The sequence below is a fragment of the Myodes glareolus genome, chromosome 13 (genome assembly GCF_982192425.1).
Source record: "Myodes glareolus chromosome 13, mMyoGla1.1, whole genome shotgun sequence".
NCBI classification, from domain to species: domain Eukaryota; kingdom Metazoa; phylum Chordata; class Mammalia; order Rodentia; family Cricetidae; genus Myodes; species Myodes glareolus.
This window is the reverse complement of record NC_142038.1, coordinates 73442428-73468228: the sequence shown is the minus strand read 5'-3', so window position 1 is coordinate 73468228 and position 25801 is coordinate 73442428. Positions and strand designations below refer to the sequence as shown.

General features: G+C 46.1%; 1 long non-coding RNA gene across 1 annotated transcript; it reads left to right on the top strand.

Moving 5' to 3' along the window:
- Positions 1-3078: 3078 nt before the first annotated feature.
- Positions 3079-16661, top strand: LOC146891838 (uncharacterized). The gene is made up of 2 exons (XR_015005441.2): positions 3079-3212; positions 14424-16661. It is a non-coding gene; the product is annotated as an uncharacterized LOC146891838 (long non-coding RNA).
- The last annotated feature ends 9140 nt before the right edge of the window (positions 16662-25801 follow it).

The following is a 25801-nucleotide window of genomic DNA, read 5'->3' as shown; positions in this document are numbered from 1 at the left end:
GATCTGCTTTCTCTGTGTTTTCAGCTCAGCTCTCGGAGAAGGGCAGCATCTCTTCCGTAGGCCCCGTGGCTGGCTGGAGGTCTGTCTTCCTGAGTAATAGCAGGACACTGCAGACAATTCACCCTCTGGGGGTTTACAGATGGTCTCCCCTCTAGTCTTGTCTGCACATGGGAAAGGGAATCAGTACGCTCTGCCAGCCTCACGTGCTATATAAGTTCAGACAGTCGAGATGGAGCCACAGACTTCCTGCTTTCCCCCTTGGTGGTCTCAGGTGTGTTTTCTCAGTGGGAGAAGACACTAGGGATACAGAGGGGTACACATCACACAGTGATATGGTGACAGAGGCACAGACCTATTGGTAAAGACCTGGCCTGCAGGTATCCAAACTTCATCTGTTCATCCAATATTAACCACAAAGATGGTACAGATTCCTCCATTTATCAGTTTTCAAGGCAAGCATATTTACTTGTTTGTCTCTAGGAGTATGGTGTGCCCTCAGCTGATGCTGTTGAGCAGATGAGTGGGTGAATGAGTGAAGCATCTGCTATGGCAAGGTACTGTGTATAGTGCCAGAACATCAGTATAGTATCCCAGAAAGGCTTTGACACTGCATGTACACGTGTATGGGTTCCAACATGCAGCCCGAGTCTGTTTCTCCTGAAATCCGGTACTAACTGTGCTCCTCCTCATCCTGGGAGGACTGTGGTGGCTTTATCTGTTGGCCAAATGCCTGGCCTAGGACCGAGACCCAGGAGGTATCTCGCAGGTCCTTATCATGCTTTTCCTGATGGGCATTCTGGACTGTGTGGCTCCCTGAAGACCCAGCCAGGCTGGCTGTTCCTGGGTTCCACGGCTCCTCCCCTGGGCCTGGTGGAGGAGATTGGCTGTGCTCTAAGCCATCCATCTTTCCAAGGCACACACCTGGAGCTGTGCATGGAGAGGAATCGGCTCCAGTGGCAGCTGGCTAATTTTCTAACCGCAGAGCAGGCGCTCGGGAATTAAGAGAGGAGACAGGTTTGCATCCCTTTCCATGTGTTGAGGAGCCCCCACTTTTATTCTGGGCACAGGAATACTAGCTTGGTGAGCATTGCCCTGCATAAAACCAAACCATTCCAACTTTCGGCACAGCGGAATATCACTGTATTTCCAGGTCAGATGCAGAAGCCGTCCGTGGAGCACGGTGGGGAGAGCAGCTCCACGAATGGCTGTTCTTTGTACACTTAGCGTTCTCGCAAACTAATTGCTCATTTGCCTAAATAAAAGGCTCTGCTACGAGTGTGGTCCTGAGCAAAGCCAGCTCATGACATTTAATAAAAATGGGTCAACTACCTGAGCCTTGTACTTAATACCAGAAACCTAGGCTGAAATGTTTTCATGTGGTAATGCTGTGGATAGAAGCAAAAAATAATTTAAACAAATAATTAGCCTTGAGAATGAAAGTGTACACAAAAGCACAATAAATGAATTTACTAATTGTTCTTCCCTGCTGTGGACATTGTTCAAAGTTGAATTTTAAGCTCTTGAATAAATAGAAAGTACTGTACCAAGCCGCAAAACTGGGTGACTCACCATTAGTCACTAATGCGGCCTTACAAACAAGCCAGCATTCTCGGAGGAATGCGGTCACCTAGGCAGACATTATTTTGAAAATAAAACACATCTTGGATGATAAACAACTCTTCTTTAAATCTTCAGAAAAACATACACAGAGAGAGAGAGAGAGAAAGAGAGAGAGAGAGAGAGAGAGAGAGAGAAGCTTGTGGGTTTTAATGTCCTGTGTAATATCAGAAAAGTACTGTTTCTCTTATTTGAAACACTCCATTAACTACAAAAGAATACATTTGGTCTGTCCTGGCCATGTGATCAAAAATGTCCACTTCCATCTCTTCCCCAAAGCCCTGCTGAAGGGGAATAAAAACGGGACATGAAGTGCTCCTATGTCTGGTGTCTTCTAAACTTGGTGTGACTTCCTCCTCCTCCCCCTCCTTCCTTCTCCCTTTAATCCCTATCATGGCAGCTTCTCTGGATTTGCCAAAAGTGCCACAAACTGAAAAATAGAAGTGGGTCTTTTTTCCCCCCAGCCTGAGAGCAACAGGAAAGGAGAGAACACTAGATGATGTTCAAGAGTTGGGTCCCTTCCTGGCAGGAACTACTGGGTGTTTTCTCAAACAGAAAAGCCTCAGAGGTCTTTCACCGTCCCCAAAGACGACTATTTCTGACTTTATATTTCACATAAAGAGACGATGCAGGGCACACTATGTACAGTGCACTGCAAAGCAAACCCATCTAGTCTAGGACTTTGAAATCCAAGATATCCAAGATATGGAACATCTGGATAACCATTGCACTGTGTGTGTGTGTGTGTGTGTGTGTGTGTGTGTGTGTGTGTGAGAGAGAGAGAGAGAGAGAGAGAGAGAGAGAGAGAGAGAGAGAGAGAGAGAGAGATTTGTCCTTTCCTTTCATCTACACTTTATATCGCACTGGACCGGGTCACAGCATTATACCCTCAGCATTATATCAGGGAAAGAGAAAGATAAAGGAGGCCCTGGGCGTCAGGAAATGTCTCAGACTGCGTGTTCAATGTCACAGATCCTAGGAAGGAGAGAAAAAAAGGTGAACGATTTAAAAGGAGCGGCAGGGCATGGGATGAGTGAGTAACTACTAAACACTGTTTGAAAACACTACTTGGAAATACTCCACAGGGCGGACGGGCAGCAAAGACCTTGGAGTGTCAGGCAGTGGGAATTGGATGAGAAAGAGGGTGGGGGAGAGTCTGAGTCTGCACAGAGCGGAAGGTTCTCTAAATCCAGCTCCTGTTGCAACCAGGGTAGGGTAGAGAGCAGTGTAATAGCGCAGTTTGGGGGTTTCTTGCAGGGACCTCTGTCCACCTGGGTGAGGTTTCCATTAGAAAAGTTTGCTCGCATTTCCCCCACCCTGCTTGGGCCCCATCCTCTGGGTGCAGGGAAGACGAGGAGGCGGGAAGGAGCGGAGAAGGAGGGCGCGCTCGCGCCTCTCTTGACGATCTTCACTGGTGACAGCCTGGATGAGGTCACGGGTTCTTCATTTTTGTTTGTGTCCAGATAGTACATTGCTGATGATTTGGGTAATTTCTGCAGAAAGGAGGGCCCAGCTCCTCCCTCGGGGCCAGGAAGGAGACGAGGGAGGAGAGACAAAGGACACTGAAAGGAGATGGGAGTGGCCGGCAAGTCAAGGTATTTTTCCATCTTTACATTTCACTGCAGGCCTTCCAAGTCCACCAGCTCCAACCCTGGCTCCCCTAAGAGCTACTAGAGATAGCATTTCTAAGCAGCACAAAAGGAACAGAGAGCTCGGTTTCCAGCCAAACGCAGCACAGCAGGGAGTCCCCAATGCCGCCGTGTCCTGAGCCAGAAGAAGCGGGCTTGGGGAGGGGAGAGGGTGGGGTGAGGGACAAACGCCCCAAGGCGGGCGTGGGGGCTGAGCTGGCTGCTCTCTGATGATTTCTTACCGAGAAGTCCTGTGCTTAAGATCCCAGAGAGACAGATGGCCAGGTGCCAAGCCTCCCTCTCTTTGGATCCTGGCTCTGCCATCTCCCAGCTGTGTGACCTTGGGGCAGAGATTTGACCTCTTGGCTTCTCAATGTCCCTCTCTTTGAAGTGAGGATAATGACAGGACCTACCTTCTCGCCCCACTGTGAAAGGAGTTAAATCGTAGAAGGCACTAGAAGGAGGTCCTAAGTATCCTGTTAAGTGAAGTCTCAGTAGCTTCCTCCAGAGAATGCAGAATTCGCCTTTGCATCCAAGTGAAGAACGAATCAGACTGTTGGAGGGTTTTTTTCCTTTCTCTCTTTTCCCTTTCCTGGAATGTTCTCCAGGATGATTTGGCTTCTGAAGAGGGAGTAATAAGGCAGCTGAACTTGCTTAGCTCTGTCTCCCACTCATTACCGTACAGGAGTAACACAGGTTAATCACATAGCTAATTAAGAGATAACATTAATGGAATCTGAGTTGGTGCCCTGATAAAGCCGGAGCCCTGGCAGATGAGTGCTGAGGTGGAGCCAAGCCATTTATTTGAGGAGCAGCAGGGCTCCTATCAGGGCACCGGCTCCACTTCCATTAAAGTTATTGATATTACACCCCAATCTACAACTGTAAGGAAGTCCAATTCTCTCTCTCTCTCTCTCTCTCTCTCTCTCTCTCTCTCTCTCTCTTTCCCCTCCCTCTCTCCCTCCCCCCTTTCTTCTCCTTTCCTCTCTTCCCTCTCTCTGTTCTTGTTTTCTGAGGAATCTCAGTGTTAGCCATCCAGACTGACCCCATGAAGAGCAAGCTAGGTAGCAGCCCTCATCACTGGTCACACTTAATAATGAATTAATAGATAAGTTAATGATTACTTACTAAAAAAATTCATTCGTACAAACACAGATGAAATTAATATTTTGTTATTTTCAGGAATGTTGACTGGAAATCCAGCAGAGTCTTTGAATTGATTAATTCTCTCCCTCCTTCCCTCTTTCCCTCCCTCCCTCCCTCCCTCCCCTGGACTTTGCCTTCAGGTAAATTAATGAAGCACCCAAAGTGCCATTTTGGTATCTCTACCTGTCTCCCTCCAGTTCTCTTGATGAAAGGGTTTTTGGAGACGCCCCTCCTTTTCTCTTTCTGACCTTAATAAATTCTCTCAAACCTTTAATTGTTGCTTTTTTAGAAACCCTTTTCAGGGAGTCATGCTCAGTTATGACATTCAGCTAGTTGATAGCTGACAAACTCTGACAAAATGCAGCCTTGGTTTAAAGAGAGAGCTCCTTGCTCAGTGCGTAACTGCGCAGGAGAAACAGTGATTGTGATGTGTCCTCTCCAAGGTGTGGGCTTGGGCATCGTCGCGAGCCAAGTCTATTTCACTGAGAGCCACGGACAGCTTGAAAGGGAACCAGACACTCAAGACACTGCCATTTCTGGGCATGGGTTTAGTGCGTCTCATCACACAGGCGCCGTGGCCACTGTTCAGCTCTGCTCTTTGAAACCCGCACACAAGCAAATTCCCTTCAGAGTCAATAAGTTTCCACAAAGGCCTTTGCCAGGGCAAAGGGAACCTGACAGCAGAGCGATGAGCCTTCCCTGGGCATTCCTGTGCTGAGAATGTTAAATACCAATTCCATAATGAGAGGTAAACACCGAGGCTGTTTGGGAATCACTAATCAACCAATGGGCGGGCCACTCACTGGCGGTTCCCGCGTACCTGGGAGACAATGAGAACTCTTACACTCTTACACATCTTGAACTCAGGGCTGGGAATGAATCTCCGTGGATAAACTGTCTGACTAGCGTTTGCTAAGTCCTGCCTTCAATCCCTAGCATTGCATCAGACCAGGCGTGGGCCCACATGCCTACAATCCCCCACTTAGAGAGTGAAGGCAGGAGGATCAGAAATTCAAGGTCATTTCTAGCTATCCAAAGAGCTTGTGCCAGTCCAGGAGATAACGTAAAAGAGAGCCTGGACTTCATGGGATATCTTATTTAATTGTTTTATAAGGCAGGTGTATGTGGAAGAAAACTGGATTCCAAAGGAGGATGAGGGAAATAACTCCCTATCGTGAGCCAAGGTCTCACCACCTAGTCCAGGCTGATGCTGAACTTGGATCCTTCTCTCTCAGCCTCCCAGTGCTGGGATGTTAGGTATGCACCGTTCCACCTCACTTCCATTGTGACTGTTAACTCATGTAACAGGAAAATTCATCCTAGCTGGGTGTACTTCGGTGCTCTGTACTATGGCTTCAAATAGGAGTAAATTTAAAATTAAGAAATAATCTGCCTTTTATTTTAGTTACATAAATTAAAAATAAGTTGAAAATCGAACATCCATGTGGTTGTATACTCCTCAAACTTTCCATTTATTAGTCTCAAAAACAGATAGAGTTCTTTTAGCAATTTACCACATAAATCTGAAAACACCAGAGACAGTAAAACTCAAGAGGAAAATTCTTTTTCTCCTGAAAATTTAAGCAGATATTTTGCAATAAAATTAGATGTCATAATTGTGCTGTTATATATGGAGGTCTGTAATTAAGCTTTATAAACACACGATTACACTATTTACTTTAATTGCTTCTTTGACAAGTAACTCTTAAGCATACAAATCTGTGAGAAGAAATAGCCTTGAGAGCTGCATGCGAATAGTCCTCACACGAGGAAGGGACTGACAAGCAAAGAAACTCACAATTAAGAATTAAATCTCTAAAATCTACATACAAAGCAAACCAGGGTTTTATGGAGATGGTGACCTACCGTGCCTATGTACTAAAGAGTAAATTCTATTCGTCTCAGTTCTTGCTAGATACACACCGTTTCCATGCCAAGCTAACTCTAATTACCAGCAATGTCAATACAAGGTTCGTGCCCAAGAACACAGAACAGCTACTGGACATGAGGAGATTCTTGCCTTTTTATTACTAGGGGACTGAAGTTGAGTTTTAAACACCAAGTAGGCCAGTGTGGGTTGGTTGTGTGTGTGTGTGTGTGTGTGTGTGTGTGTGTTCTCTCTCTTTCCTTCTCTCTTCCCTCCCCTCCCCTCCCTGTCCCCCTCTCTTCTCTCCTTCTCTCCTTGCCTTCTTTGCTTTCCTCCTTCCTCCTCATTCTATTCAGCGTTACAGTGGGATGCTATACAAGATGTCCTTGGGCAAACAGCAGCATCTGACTTTCTCAGAAAGTGCAAAACAAGTCTGGGGCTTGGTAAGAAGCTTGCTACCTGACCCAGCCCATCTTGCTACAAGGAATCTCCCTTTTCCTTCCTGCTGTTCTCAGAGGCCTTCATTATATCCAGATTTGTCTGCATCTCCTGCCTCCATTCAACCCTCCTGTTTCACACCTTCGCTTCTACAGTATGTTACCCACCATCTGTATTCTTCCCCTCAATTCCTTGTAAGTCCTCTCGGCCAAGTTTTCATTCACTTCGTGAGGACAGAAACGGTTTCATTTATTTCTCCCTATTCCCTGAGACAGATGCACAGTCTCTAGCATGGAGAAGGTGTTTCTATGTGCTTATTGAATTGAATTATTGAATGTGATCCTCTTGGTCATCACTTCTCGTTCCCTCTGTGTGTGTGTGTGTGTGTGTGTGTGTGTGTGTTTGTGTGTGAAACAGAGAGAGAGAGACAGACAGACAGACAGAGACAGACACAGACAGACAGAGAAACAGGCAGAGACATAAAAACAGCATCAGCTTTTTTTTCTTACTGTAAAAAGGTACCTAATATGCTCAATTTTAAATAAGGAAAGATGTATCTGTGCTTTTGGCTCCAGAGGTTAGCCCAGGCCCCCTTGACTATGTTGCTTGGGGCCATAGCAGTCTACCATGGTGGAAAAACATGGCAGAAAGGTTCATCCAGCTCATAGTAGCCAGAAAGTGAAGAAGGTAGGGCACTAAGGTCTCCATAACCCCTTCAAGGACACTATGACTAATTTTTAACTAGCCGCACTTCTTACCAGATCCTCTACTTTTCAAAGCATGGGCTGAGGACTGGTGATTTCAGTCCATGGGTCTGTGGGGGCTTTCATGATCCAAACCCAGATGTATCAGAGGCGTTTCTGTCCTGTGATCCCATGACGAAACTCTTAAGTGTTGCCTTTTCTGCCACACAACCACTCTTTGAGGTGTCCAAGTTCTACTCTCTGGCACCTCAAAATTCGCTGATATGTGCAACTTGTTCTTTCCTTTCTTTACGTTTTTCTTACAGGTAAATTGCCTTTTTCTTTTGCTTAACAACCTAACTGATTAGCTTCTGACTGGAGTTTGGCTCATAAGACTACCTATTGCTGTTCACAGGAATTCATCAGACAGTATTTGTAATTTTTCAATTTAAGAAAAGATATAGGAACACAGTAGCTTATTGCCAGTGAGCATTTATTTTTCTGGAAAGCCCCTTATAATACCTGCTGGCACCCATTCTCTAGCAGAGGGTGAGTTTTCCTTCTTTCCAGATGTCTGCACATCTGTCATAGAGAAGATGGAGTTACCTGGCTTCTGCTATTGGAAGAAGAATGTGTAGCGAGGTCCAAAGTTGCAACCCTTACTGAGCAGAGGTGTGGCGTCAATGGCACTTCCTAATACTGTGAAAACCTCAGGGCTATCCTGAAGATTGGGATCTCAGGGCCTCTTGTTTGATGCTCATGGTGACCACAGGCAAAGTCAAGAAGATCCTGTTTCTCCTGTCTCAACATGTATGGTGGAAAATTATCAAGTAAGAGATACCAATATCAACCTCTGGCCTCTGTGTGCACACTCACAAAGGTCTACTCACAGGGGTCCCACATATCTGTGAACACACATATGCAAAAAAAGAGAAAGAAATAAAGAAAGAAAGGAAAAGAAAAGAAAAGAAAAGGCAAGGCAAGCCAGAGACTGCCTCGAAGAAAGATGGTGTTTTCAGAGAGCAAACACCGTCTGATGGCCACTGGCGTCACAGAAAGAAGACCTGCATTCAAAGGTCTGGACTACAAAGTCCCTGGCCCAACTGTCACTGGAGGCAGACGAAAAAGGAAAAGAAATTCAGTTCCCATCCTTTCTTCCCATATTCCAAAGCCAGAACCCAGAGTTTTGCATAGCAGCAGCGCAGCTTCTGTGGGGTAACATTCAAGAGTCACGAGAAAATGAATCCCAACCAGAGAGGGCGAAAGACCCCAGCCAGCCCACAAACAGGTCTGAGGTTTCCCGTTTTGTTTTGTTAGCTATTTTTAAAATAAGAACTAGATGGGCCACGGTAGCAGGACTCCAGCATGCGCGCTTACAGTTCCTACATTGTGCTTTACGGCATATGGTCTCCTTCCACGGCGCAGGCGCAGTGATCCCAACAAACGCTTTCCTTGCTCCATAAGAGTGGATATGCACAGCCAGTCTCACAGTGTCGTCACGGACATAGGACAGAGCTGCACCCTCATAACTGTTGCAAGAATTACATTGGGGCCTGTGACGGTTTAGGTTTCTTGGCAACTTCACATGGTCCATACCTTGGAGACAAATTTCTGTGTATGTTGTTAAGGATTGTCTGGGTAAATTGAGGCGGGAAAACCCACCTTAAATGTTAAAGAACTCTTCCCTGGGCTGAGATGCTGAACTGCATAAATGAGAGCAAATGGCCTGAGCTAGCGTCCATCCCTCTCTGCTTCCTGTCGGGATGCAGTGAGCAGCTGCCTGCTGGTGCTGCTGCCCTGCCTCCCCATGATGAACTCACTTTAAACGTGAGTCAGAACAAGCCCTTCCTTCCTGAGTGCGCTCCTTTCAGGGTGTTTTATCGCAGCAGTGTCCAAGTGAGACACTTGGTCTGTGTTTGGCTGGAAATGCCACCTGGTACTCTTAGGTACAGATCCTGTTTTCTCTTTCAGCATAGACCAGCTTTGAGTCTCTGTTCCATCGACAAGATACGTGTTCCCTAGCAATCTCAACCTTCCACCAAGCTGAGAGACATTACAATGCTTATCCTGCTGGAGTCCCTTGGCTCTCCCTCAGGGTTCATCTTTCTCTCCTTTGTGTTATTTTCCCTTTGTTTCTGAGCACCCCAGGATCTACACTTCCTCTAACCGAGCTACTATTATTGGATCTAAAATGACCCGGAAGCCCTGATAACACAGGTTTGCTCTCTGTCATGGTGCTGTTGGGTGGTAGGGTGACCTTTAGGAAGTGGGGGCTAGTAAGACGTCTCCAGCAAAGGCACTCCTTAGACAGGAATAAGTCCTCCAGCTCCTTCCTTCTCTCCCTTTCCTTCCCACTCACCCTGAAGTGAGCGACTTGTTCCATACCAAAGCAATGAATTGAGCCAGGCATAGACTGAAGACTCAAAACCTGATAAGCCAAACAACTTTTTTCTCTTATTAAGATTTCTTTGCCTTGGGTATTTTATTACAGCAACAGAAACCTAACAGAAACTTTAAAAAACCCTGCTCTCCCTCTAGAACCCTCCTTTCATTTCACTCATCAGAGGGTGTCCTCTGTTGTCCAGCACAGCCTCCACCAGCAGGCTGTCCTTTGTGCCTGTCTGCGCTCCTTCCGCTTCCCTCTCCCTCACAGAGCAGTCTTCTGTCTCCTCTGTGATCTTCAGCCAGGAGTGTCTCCCTCTGTGGCCCTTGCCCTCCTGCCTTTCACCAGGCTGGACCTTCCTCCTCCCACACCCCACATGTTCCCCTCCCCCAGGCTAATCACCATCTCTCCCTGGTTCTAGGACCTCAGCCTCCTGCCTCCTGAGGTGTCTGAGAGGAAATGCTCTTTTCTTTAAAATCTGCATGTGCATCATGATAAAGATCCGGAGGAGGCAGCCGTGGTGGCTTTGTTTCGTCCTCCATTTCATGTTAGGAGACAGAACTTGCCTGTGGCTGTCTTCAGCTCACCCTCTCTCCTGACCTCAGAGCATTCTCCCCCAAGCACCAACCAGGGCAGCGAATCCAGGTTAAAGCAAGCTCTGTGGCAATCTGGACTCCAAAGTCCTCCAAACCCGAAACCTGGTAGCCAAGGAAGGGGAACGTGCCCATCATTTCCAGGGTGGGGAGCCTCTGTGGGGATTTCTCAGCCTCCCATCTTAATGAGTTTAACTCCAGAGATGGGCAGCTAGAGCATTCCCGCTGAGCATAATTACCATGATGGGGTACCTGGGGAGAGATTGTCACAAAGATAACTGGGTCTCAGGCTATTTAGCGTCTTACAGATGAGAGTAAGGTGCTGACTTGGAAAAATGAGGTCTGGTTGGGGTCGGAAGATTGCTGTGGCTCGTTCCTCCCTCCTGGAAGAAGCACACACTGTAGTGGTTTTTACTGATGTCCTTTCGAATAACAGGATCCGGAGACCGGATGGGACTGGAGGGGTCAGGCTGTCCACACTTCCCCTCCTCCATCCCCTGCCTACAGGCAGGATCTCCTGCTAATAGCGCGCGGAAGACTGGCTCCCTACCCTTTTCATCAGAACCTCAGGAGGTCAGAACCCAACACATAACCAAGGGCTGCCTGGGCACAGACATGCCCTGCAAAGGACTACTCGTGTGTGTTTATTCAGGCTCTCCTCACTTAAAAGCCACAGTGAAGGTCAGGGTCGGGTCCCTAACACAGGCAGCTTAGAGTAGCACTCTGAAATGTCAAAATATCACCGGGCAGGGCGAATACACTGAAGAACACACAGGAAAACATATTGAATCATCTTGTGCAAATTCACACTTCACTGAGGAGCCGAATGAGGAGCTTGACCTCTTACCCCTGTCAAGATCTTCCTGGGAGTGCAGCAGCGCGGGTAAGTGGATGCCCTCAAGCAAGGACTGATGGAGGGGGCGCTGGACAGGTAGTCTGAGCCATTTAGAGGTGACATTCAGACCCTGGCAGAAAGCAATATGTTAACTGAGCAGGCAGGGGATTAGGGACCGAAAACCTCCATTCTGCACCAGGGTTTCTTTGTGTGGCCGCGGCATCACTGAGTTCTTGTTTGAGGACTGCACATGTGAACTGGGGGAGGGGGGGGGCATAGAATGTTTCGGAGAGACTTACTTGACTGTCCCATGGCACTATACAGACTCAGGCCTGAGCACCTGATCTCTCCATTCGAACAAATAAGGTGTGTATGTGTGTGTGAGCACGTGCGCGTGTGCACACAAGGTAAAAGTCACACTCAATCGTTGTTTTCAGGGACTATACAGCTTATTTGTTGAGACAGGCTCTTAAGCAAAGTTGACTGGCTAATGAGCTGCAAGGACCTATCTGTCTCTGTTTCCCCAGTGTTAGGCCCACAGGTGCGTGCAAGGCTTCTTTACATGAGTTCTGTCAATTAAACTCAAGTCTTCATGATTTGTGCTGGCTTTGAGCTATCACTCCATCCCATCTACACACAAAAGATAATTACAGTGTGATGATGTCATAAATATTCCCTTTGAATTAACCACTAAGTATGTATTTGAAATTTTCTGTGTGCCTCGCACACTGCTGAGTGTGGCAGATTACTCCTCTGCTCCATCTGAGTAAGCGCAGCACAGCTGGCAGAAGGAAGTTCTGCAGATGAACACACTAGAGAGAAGTGGGGATAAAATGACTGGCGTTGGCTTTACATGCACAAGAGGCTGTGGGCAGGGTCACTGGGATGGCACTTGGCACCTTGACTGGGGTCAGTGAGCAATAGGGTGTCTGAGGAGAAGTTAGCAGGGCTTGTGGCCTGAGAAGACACCATAAATGCCTGCAAATACAACCCCGGAAAGAGACCTTTGAATTGAGCAAGATGGAAGTTTGAGCAGAGCGAAACTTTCACTGAACACAATGCAAAGACGAGTTCTAATGGTCCCCAAGGCACCTTGCTCTTCGGGCTTGTGGCCTGAGAAGACACCATAAATGCCTGCAAATACAACCCTGGAAAGAGACCTTTGGATTGAGCAAGATGGAAGTTTGAGCAGAGCGAAACTTTCACTGAACACAATGCAAGGACGAGTTCTAATGGTCCCCAAGGCAGCTTGCTCTTCCTGCCTGTCATCAAGGTTTCTTAGATCCTAAGCCAAAGCAACAAGGACTCTGTCATTGTATCTGCACTCATTTGCCAGGTCTGTCCCTCCCCATTTAGAGCCAGCTATATTCTCTACAGGCCTACCTCTTTGAGCTATTATTATTATTATTATTATTATTATTATTTATTACTAATTTATCTTGTTCTTTATCATGTCACTCTTACAAACCGGAGTCTTCTTTCCGTATCATCTTATCTGTAGAGAAAATTCCATCTATCTCCAGAGATCCAACTCAAACCTCCACCAAGCAAAATGTTCTTCAGTCTCTTCCCTTTGTGACGCAGTCAAGTCACTTTCATTTCATTTTCAAGTCATATCAGTTGCTCAAAGAGCAAAAAGACAGCGCTTATATTCTATAGGAACTGTTCAGCTTCATCTCCATCACTCTTTGCTCTTGAGTCAAAGATCATGTCTGCCCCTTCACGTCCTTGATGCTAATGACAGGGCGCATGGCAATGATCATTGGCCACCCTTCACTGAACAACTGCACGACATAGACAGTATGTAGTGGCTGTCCTTCACGGAATGAGTGACACATAAACCGTGTGTTTTCAGGGTCTGGGGCCCTAAAACATCAGAGGACTATGGCAATGCTGAAGTTACTCATGAGACCCATACTGCTTCTTCAACAGGGAAATATTATGTTCTCATCTTCAGTAACATGTAAATAAAATATTAATGTGAATAAAGATGATTTGTTGAATAACTCGGAAGATGGGAACATCTCTGCAAGGAAATACCACTTCTTCCTCCTTCAATAATAGTCCCCAGCTTCTTTAAATTCAAAAGTATCAGCAGAGGAAGAATGTGAATGAGATCTTAGCTGGGAATTTTCCAGCACTCTGCTGCAGTTTCTGGTTAACCTAAGATTTCAGACGACACAATATGTAATAAATTCTCAGTCAATTGGAAATCCTAGAAGACTAGCATAGATAAAAGTAGTAACTTTGAGTGTGATACGGCAAATGACTGCAGTTCCTGTGCCTGGGAGACAGAAACGGAAAGATCATGAGTTCAAGACTTGCCTGGGCCACATACCAAGGCGCTGTCTCGAAATGCAATTTAAAATATTCGCCGGGCGGTGGTGGAGCACACCTTTAATCCCAGCACTTGGGAGGCCGGGGCAGGTGGATCTCAGTGAGTCTGAGGCTAGCCTGATTTACAAGAGCTGGTCTCAGGACAGGCTCCAAGGCTACAGAGAATCTTAGTCTCAGAAAATGACAAGGCCAGAGTGGCTGCAGTTGTGGAAGTATTCCAAGTTGGGGCTGTGAGACCCATTCTCTTGTCATGAATTTTGAAGTAGGGTGTGTGAAAAAACTAATTTTCAGGATCTGGAGATGCCGTCTGGCTAGACATTTTGTCACCTCGCTCCTAATGCCCTTGGGTCCAGGTGAGTCCAGGGCAATGGACTGTGGTCAGAGGCAGCAAGCATCACTCTCTGGGAAGATGGCAGAACACCTAAGCTACTTTTCCACGTTCTTTCTGTTCGGTGGTCACTGGTGAGGCCCATGAGTTAAAACTGAAGTCATCTCAAGATGAGCCAAGTCTGTATCGCTGGCTCTTGACTTTGAGAGCACTCAGAAAAAGTGGAAGCAGGGAAATATTCATATTTGTCCCTGGTTAGGGTAGAAAAGAAAGCCTTTTACTACGCAACTGAGTTTTGAGGTTGTTTGTTACAATAGTGGTCTGATTTTTTTTTTTATTTAGAATAGGAAGAATGTTCCAGAAGAGGCTAGATGGCGCCTGAATTTGCCTCTAGAGAAAAGGACATGACACGTGGGGCAAGAAGAGTTCTGGGTAGCCTTGAGCAGACCTATGTGGAGGAGGGCTGTTGGCTCCCAATCCCATTCTGCCATTGATTTTTGCTGGGGGCAGTGGTCTTGGACTCATTGATTTTCGTTGCTGATTAAGTCATGCTCTTCTCTGTTTGCAGTCATTCCGTTTCCTTTCATCTGAGTTTCCACCGGCTTGAAGCTTCACAACCATGGGGCTCCGGACTCCACAGCTAGACATTCCAGAAGACCTGAAAATGGCTCCTCTCCTGCGCGGCGTTGTTCTGTCTAGACGGTTCCTCTCCTCCAAGAAAGCTGTTCTCAAGGCTGTATTGCCTATTAGACACAGAAAACTGTCAAAGCCAGGATCCTCACAGAGACTGTGAGTTCCATCTGGAGGAAACTGGAGACCTACCTGGAGTTACCTTGATACAGCCATGCCGTTTTCTCCTCCACAAGCTCATTCCCCTTGAAGAGGGGGTGCAAAAATAGAACCTAACGTGGCCCAGAGTGCTTAGACTCGGAAGGAAACAAGGACAGAGAGGCTGGCATTTCCCCTCTTCTTCTCTTCCCTTCCCTCCCCTCTCCTCTCCTCTCCTCCCTTCCTCCACTCCCCCCCTAGTCATACACACAGCAGATACTGTATGATAACTGTGGATTGATGCTCAACTCCTGAAGAACCCTAGCTCCAATGCCTAAGGACCAGGTTGGCCCAGCTGCACACATCTCCTCTGCTGATCAACCTGCACATGCTAATGTCTGCGCATGCTAATGGTTTGGTTTAGAGACTGGAGGCTGAGAACAGCACCCAGAGGTTAGAGACCTCAAGCTGGATGGAATTTGCTCATGAGGGTCTTCTCTCCACCTCATTCTCCTCTTGGTCCTTGTTAGGAGAAAGTGAGGCAACAATAAGCCTCCTCCCCCTGTACTGCACCACCTTATACATAATGCGCCCAAAACACAGTGCTCGGTGCCGTCTCCACTGCCCCAGAGGAGAGTCAGAGAGTCAGAACAGACTGGAAGCTTTGGGTACACATGATATCTGGCTTCCTTTTGTTTCAGAAACAAATTCTGTCGCCAGGCCTGGGGCAGACCGGCCACTGTGCATCTTTGCTGGGATTTCTGACATGTAGAGTGAGCTTTATGTTCTCTTTGTCCTTTCTCCCTAAGAATAGACAAGCCAGTATGTTAGTTCCTGAATAGCAAGTGACAATCTGCTGTCCTCAAGGAGGCCGATACCATGGGTACCCTGTTCCAGGTACAATGACGGTGGCCTAAATGGAAAGATGGACCCTTGGGGCTTGTGTGTGTGAGTGGATTGGGAGTTTGTGTGTATTGTTTTATATGTTTCTGTGCGTTTAGCGTGTACACATTCATGTTGTGAATATACACGCTTGCTTGGGTTGTGTTTGACCTGTGTCTTTTCTGAAATTTTCTTTACAAACATCGAGAGATGTCTGGACTTAGCAAGTAAGAAAAACCACATATCCAAAACCTGGCAAGTGAGATGAATCCTGGAATCCTTGGTTTGCTTTCCTAGGGAGCGTGTAGAACGTTCTCGGTGCACTTCTGGGGTTCCTGCCTTTCTCATCTCCCTGCAGTGACAGTCATGGGGGTCTATTTGGAACTCCATTCTCCTTTACTCCCTGAACATGGTTCATGCATTTTAACTTCAGGTCTGAGACTAACCTGCCATCCTCTCCTAATCCTTCCTATGGTATAAGTCAGAGTGGTCTCCTCTTTCCTTGAATGGCCCTTAGTGGAATAGTTCACATAATTTTTCTGCACACAGTGGCTCAGATAATTAGCCCTGTGGACACAGGTACCTTGTCTTGAGCAGTTTGTTGTCTCCATGCCACAGAAATAGCAGTGCTGATCAGCTACCGAACTTGCAATAAATACTCTCCAGTAAAAGAGTGCATTCTCAGGAGGAGGCAGCAACTTCAACTTTTACCTCCTTCCCCCATCAAAACTTCCTCAAGAACCAACCTACCTTTTACCCGACAAATCCCAGAGTGCTTTGTTGGTGAACCCATTGGAAATATCTGTTCTGGTCTCCCACAGGCCCTGGGCCCCAGAGCTACACACGTTCCTGGCTGAGCTTTGGTTTCAAGCTCCAGCAGAAGCCTTTTCAAATGTGTCCTTTTCCATCTGACTCTCAGCTAATCCTTCCCGACTTCAGATCTTTGCACAAAGTCCTCATGTCATCACTGGGGAGTTCTGGGCCCACAGCAAAGGTAGGAAGAAAAAGCCCCAAATCTGCACGCTTTATTTCATTGGTACATGTATTTAATCCATCTGCAAACTGTTCATTGGATAGCATCGTCAGCTTCTCTCTCTGGGAACACTAAGGTATGTGTATTCAACAGTGGAAAATAAACATAAGATTTTATTACAAAGTGCCACTGCCGCTCCTGGCATGAGTAATTTGCGCACCTGCATTTTTAAAATGTTTCAAAGTTTTTCCCCTTGGTGAATTCGTGGTAACACACATTAGCTTCCTGGCTGACACAGTCTGGTTCTTGTAGGCTCCTGTTATTTCTACCCAGGCCATTCAGAAGTCACTGTCTTGAGAAAAGAAAGCAAGCAAATATGATGGGTGACCATGGAAGTCTCCAGCAATTCAGATCCTGCTCCTATTCTGATAAATGCTTGCCTCCAGGGAGTCTGCAGTCCTGTTGCTGGTCTGAATGTCAACCCCGAGGGACAGGAAACAAAAGTCAGAGTGGTCCAGCAAGATTGGTTTCTGGCTACAGAACAGGAACTGACCGTTCCTACTGTCTTGGCCTGGCAGGTTGCTTCTCTTACGCCTTGTGAAGAAGTTAGTCGACTGCGACTCCTCAACAAATGCGGTGACCCAGTCTAAACCACTTGGAATTGGAAAGTCAGCAAAGAGCCTGGTGCTGGGGAGCCTCCAGTTTGGAAAGCAGTGTAGAGTCACAGGAAGGAGGGACTGCTGCTACTGTCACAGTATCCTGGCTTCCTCGGGCTTTCTGCTCTTTAGTGTCTGTGCAATGATTCCGGTTTTTGCAGGTGTCTAAAGTCATCTCAGTATGCACTGTGCTAGCTAACAATTCCCCCTGTGAAGCCTGTAATCTCCTGGAAATGTTCTCTGATTCCTTCCAATGTCCCCCACAGCAGCTCCAAAGGCTGGCAGCTCCAAGTCATCTCGGGCATGTTAATACTTTCTTGAGTCGTATTGCAGCATATTGTACTCTTCCCTTCAACAACAGGTCTCAGAGGAAGATGCTCATGGTCCAGCGCTACTCCAACGTGATCATTAGCGTTCCCACTTCTCTCAGCAACATCAGACAGAGAACTGACTCTAAAGGCCGTTTGTTATCTGTCCAGCATTGCAAATGGGGGCAGAGCGTGCACACCTGATAGAATTGTTAGGTGTGACATCTTCGTAGTTTAGTGTGATGGAGAGCAAGGCAACACTTGTTCATTTAAGCAATGCTTAGTTTTCTAACAGCACATCTGCCTTGATGCTTTTGGCCCCAAACAGGGTTGAACACACATAGCATTTTCAATAGTTGGATGCAGGCCTGCGCCATCTTAGCATCATGGTATTTTGCGAATGGTAGGTAGCATTTTACTGGAGAAGCTCAAGTTCCTTGTTATGACCATGGAGAGGCATTTGTGGGACAGCTCTTTGAGCTTGACTGCTAAAGTGGTTTTTAAGATTCCTTTTTGGAAGTCAGGAAAGATCCTGGGGTGATATTTTCTATGTTCTGTACACTGATGCTTGTGTTAAAGTCCTGAGTTCAAGTTCATTAAGTACTTCTTAGAGTCCTCTAAAACTTCCAGAGTAGTTGATCTCAAATCCTGCCTTAACTAATACAGGAACCACTGACCAAAGACAAAAACTAAATTATGACTGAAATCATACCACATATACACCACAGAAGCACACACAGCACACATCATATATAAAACACACACATCACAAAAATACACACTACACACCACACATCTACCAAAGCAAATCTACCACATTTGGTACTATATACACCGCATAAATCACACTCATCACAATGCTTCACACAATACACAAAACATACGCTATACACCATAGCCACCTACATTTATACCAAACATTAACCCCCCAACACATATCTCACAAGCACACACACGACACCACACCACATGCATAAGCCACACATACACACCACTTCACACATCACATCCCCACATGTCATGCACCACACTTTTGTTTGGAGGGAAATTAGGTTTGAGAGTCTTCTAGATTGTTCTGTGCCTTGGTTGCTTATTGATGTCATTCTATGTAACACTTTGGAAGCAGAATGGAAGTAACTGGGGAAATGATGGTCACATTCAGCAGATGCTCACATGGCCTTGGTAACATGACTTACATTAAAAATCTCCTAGACTGTCCACAGTTTTAGGCGAGAGATTATTGCACTGATTATGTCAAGGATCCAGAGTAAGGGCCTGGCACTTGGAGGAGACACTCCCTAGAGTGACAACACGGTAACAGAGCTAAGGTATCTTGTCCTCCCTTCTGGATCTTTGTGATTTTCTTTAGTTATTATTTTTGTTTTAATGCATAGTCTCCTTATAGCCTAGGGTATCCTCAAACTCACAATGTGTCAGAGGCCGGTCTTGAATTCCTAATCATCTTGGCTTCATTTCCCAAGTGCTGAGATACAGATATGTGCCACCAGCATTGGCTTAGCCATCACAATCTTAACCAATGGAAGAAACAGTACAATGTGCGGCACCCGGCCCAGTTCAGGGACTTGGGCTGCTTCTGTCTTTTGTCCCTCTCATCCTTACTGTGTGCTCTTCAAGACCCAAGAAACAGAATGCACCCCGGCTCTTCACCTCCTCGGCACTAAAGCTCCTTCTCAACTCTAGGGGCCTTGGGAGTCTAAACTGGATGTTTCAAGTGGAAATATCCAGCTCCAGCCGTAGACTGTGTCTTCTCTCTTCTGTGTCTTGGAATGGGTAGAAGACTCGCAGAGGCTCCTTCCTAAGTCTTTTCATCGTGAACGTTAACCTAGTGTCAAACAATCTGAGACAGTTATAACTGTGCCATGTGGTGTCCGGGTCTTAGATATTCACCTGAGATAGTTATAACTGTGCCATGTATGTGCCCAGGTCTTAGATATTCACCTGAGATAGTTATAACTGTGCCATGTATGTGCCCAGCTCTTAGATATTCACCTGAGATAGTTATAACTGTGCCATGTGCTGTCCAGGTCTTAGATATTCTTTAATCAGCCCCTACTACCTAGAATTTACTCTGTAGACCAAGTTAGCCTAGAATTCACAGAGATTTGCCTTTGTTTCCCTTCCAGGTTCTTAGATTAAAATGTGTGCCACCAAGCCTGGCTGACTTGGTTGCTTTTGGCAGTAGTGTTTTTGCAATCAGAAAAACAGTGATATCAAAAATGGATTACAATATTATTGAGAATACCAGTGATAAATTAAATGCTAACTTTATAATAAGTGCATAATAAATTATTATATACTAGTATTTATATATTAATATTTACAAATATTATGTATAACCACTTATATACTTCCACAGTGTTTGTGATATTATTGTCTGAATAGGGTATGAACAATGTAATTCACTGAAGCTCTGTAATAACACACAAGTACGCTTTTTCTCATGACTTGACTACTTAACCTTGGTTTCAACGTGCCTGTTCCTTAGCATGATAATTTTGCTATGTTGGCCTACACTGCCTAAAATGATAATAATTTTTTAATCATTCTGAAATGTTGGTTTTATTTGTGGCATCTATTTTTAGAGTTCTGATGAGAAACAAGAAAACAGTGAAGTCTCTTCAGAGACTTCATGAAATGGAATTTGAACCACTTGGAGTAGAAGCTTCATTGTCTAATGACACCAAGACCATAGGTTTGTGGGCATTTGCTCCATTGTGCCTGAAATAAAGTTGCTGTCTTCCCGGTCTCTATTTTGAGCACACTGAACTAAAGGGGAATCTACTTCTCAGGAGAATAACCAAGCCAAGGATGTCATGTTCCATCTTTGTGATGAAATGCAGATTTGTCATTAAATGGCCAGTTCTTCATTTTCAGATCCAGAATATAAATGGAGCCCCAAGAAATGTTGGCTAATGAAACACTGGCCCCTCTTGCCTGACGAAGGACCTGGGAGTATGCTCTGGGTCTTAGCCAGAGTCCTTCCTGAGGGCACAGACCATATGCATGCTCTTTGTCTCTTGGTCTTGTCTTGCAGGACTTTGCTGTCTACAGGGTGGCAGGCCACAGTCAGTGGTCTCTGGCAGTCCTTGTGGACCATGCCTGACTTATTTCCAGGCCTTTTGCAGATACACTCAATGCGTTTGAGTTCTGTATGTTCTGGAGGGAGACACTGAAGCAGAACTGCTATTGTTCTGGGTGTTTGGGGGATGTCCAGGTCCTGTCCTCTTTAGCTTCCCTTTTACTGGGCAGCCATTCTCTTCTACTAAACTCTTTGTGCAAAGATTAAGGATGGGGATGCCCTTTTTTTTTCCTGCCTGCCATTTCTATCAGTTTAGGTTAGGTGTGTGTGTGTGTGTGTGTGTGTGTGTGTGTGTGTGTGTGTGTGTACATAGGCTGATCTTAAGAGATTTCTAGGTCTTGAGGGATTTAAAGACTCATTCCTCACTTGCCAACTAATCCTGGTGGACTTTGGTTTGGAGGCATTTCCTTCATTTCCAAGCATCAAAAGCTCCTCTTTACCTCTCTTTGCTGCTATTCCTGCGGCTCAGATGAGTCACAGTGAGCTTGGATGGCTGCTGTGGACTGGTCCAGGAGGAGCAGACAGATGAAATTTAGTATCTTCATTCCATGTTGGTGCTTTCAAGTAACTGGTTACTGTAGAGATGGTAGTCTTATGTATAGGGAGGTTCCGAGGGAGACACTTCCAAAGCTGGGAGGAGACAATAAACAGAGCCATGGCAAACACATCAGCTTTTTCCCTGTTGCCCGACAGATCGAGAATCCGTCCTCTTGTATCTTCTTTTATTTCCATTGGTTTTGCTGTGACTTCCAATGTGACTCTGGAGGTTTAGCCTCTAGTTTGACCTGTCCAGCGTGTTCATCATCCTCTGTATCAGCAAGAGACAGTCAAGTCCATGTTTTCATGGGGCTGATGGGGAAGCAGAAGTTCCTGGAACACTAGCTTATACTTGCCCATGGGTGAGAACACGGAAACAGTGCCCATCACCCTCACACATCTCCAGGCACCCCATGATCAGTGTCAGGGTTCTGCACAGAAGCTAAGTGGGGGGGACAGGTAGGAGGGACCTCCACACTAGAAGAGGACCAACTTCTCAAGCTACAGATGTGTGGCTCATTCTTGATGTAAACTTGTGTGGAGAAAGGAACGGAATGACATTCCCAGTCTGAAGAGATTCCGTTTCATCATTTTGTACACATACATTCATGATTTGCTATATGTTATATATAATTTACTAAAGTATGCTTTTTTAAAAATAGATTTGAGGAGCGTGGAGACCCCAGAAGCGTATGTTATTGTACTGGGCTCAAGTTTCTCTTTCCTGTCCACAGGGGACCTCTGAGGGTCTATTTGAGGGCATGAATATGGAAAATTCAGCTCCAACTCTCCCACCTCCACTCCCTGAACAGCACTGCAGAACTATGAGATTTTGAAAGAACAGATGCGAGAGACAAAATAAGTGTAAAAGGGATTTGGGGAATGGGTCCTAGGAATCACACGTTTCCTATGACTCTCAGAACACACAGATATTTCCAGGGGTACTGTACATCTGGGGGGCTTCAAACCGCCAATTATTTTTTCAAGCAACGTAATTACTGCCTTCTCCTGAAAATGCCAAACACTCGAATGAAATGCAACTTTAGAGATCTTCACTTAAGTTAATTGGTTCCAATTACTGAGACCTGCTTTGCCCCCAACACATGTGAAAACCAAGTGTTCATATTCTCTCCCCATTCCCCATTCACCTTCCGTAAAGGACAAAAGGAAGGGAGAAAGGGGAGGGGACAAGCAGGAGAGAAGGCCTCGCATGACCTCTTCATGCTTCACGGAGGTTCAGCTGAATTTGGACGGGGACCATAAGGAACTGAAGAGACGAGGGAAACAGTCCAGCTTACATCCGGGGCCTGTGGTCTGCATGGACACCGAGGGCCACGGAATGTCACGGGGCTTCCTATCCAAGCACCCTGAACACATGCTGTGGGCTGATTGGCTGAGTGTACATGCTCATCGAGGAACGTGGAGGTGGATTGTTTATAAGACGGTCACTTCCAATCAGTGTTGCTTAGATTGTGAGCTTGCGCCTGACACCCAGCACAGCAACTCGATCTGTTCTGAGACTGCACATTGAGGAGTGGGTGTGGTTAGGTGCCTCTTGCTGAGCGGCTGTGAGACCCTTTAGCCAGGATGACAACTGGGAACAACCTTGACTTGATGCAGACTCTTAGTTTAGTTGTTCAACCCTGGACATGGCATGATAAAAAGACAAAAAAGGGGAGATTTTCAGTGTCCCTAGGAACAATGCATACAGGCGTATAGGCTGTCAGGCCATTTTGACCTATTCTGGCGCCTGTTGGGAGGACTCATCTATTCCATTTAGTAATGTGTCTGTCTCAGTGGAAACCAACCGCACACAGTAACGTTGTAGGGGCTTCTAATTCCAGGATCTGATATGGTATGTAGACCCTCTAAAGATGAATTTACTCATTCTTAGCCAATCAAATTAACTAAATTGAAGGACCCCTTTTGCTGAGTTTGCTGAAACCCTTGTTAACTGGGGTCAGGAAAGTGGTCGGAATATGAGCCTTCTAAGACAGGGAGCCTGCCTTTCTCAACGACAGGAATGAGGGTGGATCTTTGTCTGGTGCCTGTGCAGCACCTGAAGCAGGGGGCACTACACAGGAAGCCAGAGCCCTAGTGTCCTGGAAAGCTATCCAAAGCCTGCCTTTGTCATTCAAGCTAGAACATGGTGGATTCCGGAACATGGCACATCTCATGGAACCTACAATAGGATCCTCTGACTTGGAACATTTGTGATCCGGATTGGGGGGGTGTGCTCTGCCCATTACCGGTCTGCTCTTCCATGTTACCACAGTGCCTCCTCTGCAGGGAAGGCCTTCGGCAAAGCACAGCTGGAAACACCCAAAGCTCTGATTCTCCTTCTGGAAGTTTCGTCTCCATGCAATGAAACGGTAAGTCCAGCCTGAGCTTTGCCTGCCGGTGTCGCTGTCATTCAGCTCCCCTTCGTCTGGCACTGGCTCTGAGCCCCACTTAGATGAATGACTGAGGTTTGGATAGACAAGAGCCTGGAGCCTTTCCCCTCCCCTGAGGTGTTTGTCCCCTTAGCTGTTCCACAGTCTATTTCTGCTTTATTTGTGGGTCCTTGGAGACAGGCTGGCTGAACCTGTCCTTGTTGGGAGGGTGGTTTTCTGAATGTCAGTCTCGACTCAGAACTAAGACTGGAAGAGATCTTTGGAGACATGGAGAGGAATGTCAGAACATTCTATCATGGCACATGATTTAGAGAGCACTACGTCAGGAAACCACAAGGATCCTTTCTTCTGGTTTAAAAGATAGTAAAATTGCCTCAGAAAAGATGTGACCAATTAAAAGGACTCCAAGATATCACATGCCATTGAATACAAAATGCCCTAGCTGATGGGCAGGGAGACGGCTGAGTGGGTAAAGTATTTGCCTGTGAGCGTGAGGACCTGAGTTCAGTCTTCCAGGGTCAAGTGAAAAAAGCCATGTGTGGTCCAGGCACCGAGGAGATGGAGAAGGTGTGGACCCTAGGGACTCACTGTTCAGACAGCCTCGCTTACTTGGGAAACTCCAGGCTAATGAGAGACCCTGCCTCAAAACAACAAGGTAGACACTGCCTGAGGAAAAACCGCTGGCGTTGCCCTCTGGTGCGTGTGCGCGCGCGCGCGCGCGCGCGCGCGCGCGCACACACACACACACACACACACAGAGATGCACGTATACACATACACGTACGCACACATGGAGGTGTCCACAGAACCTGAGGTGTGCTTTCCCTACCCTTGAACGTGTTGCTTCCAGCCAAGTCCTGTTTGTTTGGGTGAGGCGGGCATGTAACACTGCACACGTGTGGCAGGTGAGGCGGGCATGTAACACTGCACACGTGTGGCGGGTGTGCGCAGCTTGCAGGAGTTGGTTCTCTTCTCCCACAATGTGGCTGTCAGGACTGAACTCAGGTTGAAAGCTGTGGCTGCAAGTGATTTTACTTGTTGAACCATCTTATCATCAATGGATAACTCTTTTATTTTTTATTTTTATTGTTTCATTAAAAATGTGCATAATAGGACTGGAGAGATGCTCCGAGGCTAAGAGCACTGACAGTTCTTCTCGAGGTCTGAGTTCAATTCCCAGCAATCACATGGTGACTCACAACCATCTGTAATGAGATCTGGGGCCCTCTTCTGACAGATATGCATCAGGCAGAGCACTTATACCTAATAAATAAATTTGTAGGGTCTTTCTGTCACCCCATCCACGATCCCTGAGCCTAAGAGGGGATGATGTAGAGATGTTTGATTATTTTTTAAATGTGCATAATAAATTTTATCATTACTTAGTATGAAAATATTTTCATGATGTCTTTCTATAAAATTATCTATGCCTTCACCATTTGAAGTAATCCTTTTCTGAAGAGTATTAAGTCTGAGCCATCCTCCTCATTTATTACCTAAATAAATGCCTCTCAATAACTTCCAGTCTCAGTATGAAGCAAAAATGGTTTAGATGTTCTAAAATTGCAATAACGTCATCCCTTACTATCACTGAGGAATTGGTTGCAGGACCCCTGTGGGTACCGAAATCTAGGGATGCTCAAGTCCTTCACAGAAGATAGTGTAAAATTTATATATAACCTAGCTCTAGCCTTCATATACTTTTGTTGTCTCTAGACGACTTCTAATACCTACCACAATGCAAATGCTATGGAAACACTTGTATAGTTTAGGGCATCGGTGCAGGGAAATGAGTCTGTGAGTGTTCAGTGCAGACGCAATTTCAAAAAGCACTTACAGCCATGGCTGAATCCAAAGCCTGGGAAGGACTGAATGTGCTCCTCTGATGACTGAATGGATACGGTGGCACGCCTTGATATCATCTGTGTGCTTCCCTAGGGGCCAGGGAGGCCAAGAGCTCCTTCATGGGATAAATATTCATCACTACCATCAAGGGTACGAAGGAAATAGGACCATAGATTTTTTTTTCCTCAGAAAGAGAGGAGTTTGTTAGTGAACTCTCTCTCTCTCTCTCTCTCTCTCTCTCTCTCTCTCTCTCTCTCACACACACACACACACACACACACACACACACACACGCATACATGCACAGATTGATAATATTAGGCTCTTTCATGCTTCATCAGCCACAGGCAAACCAATCAGCATGGACTTTGTGATTCAGTTCAGCACCAGACTGAATGATTGTAACAATCAAACACAGGAACAACCCTGGAACAGTCCTCAGAGACAAATCTGCATCCTTGGCTCATGGTGCCAGAGCCAGACT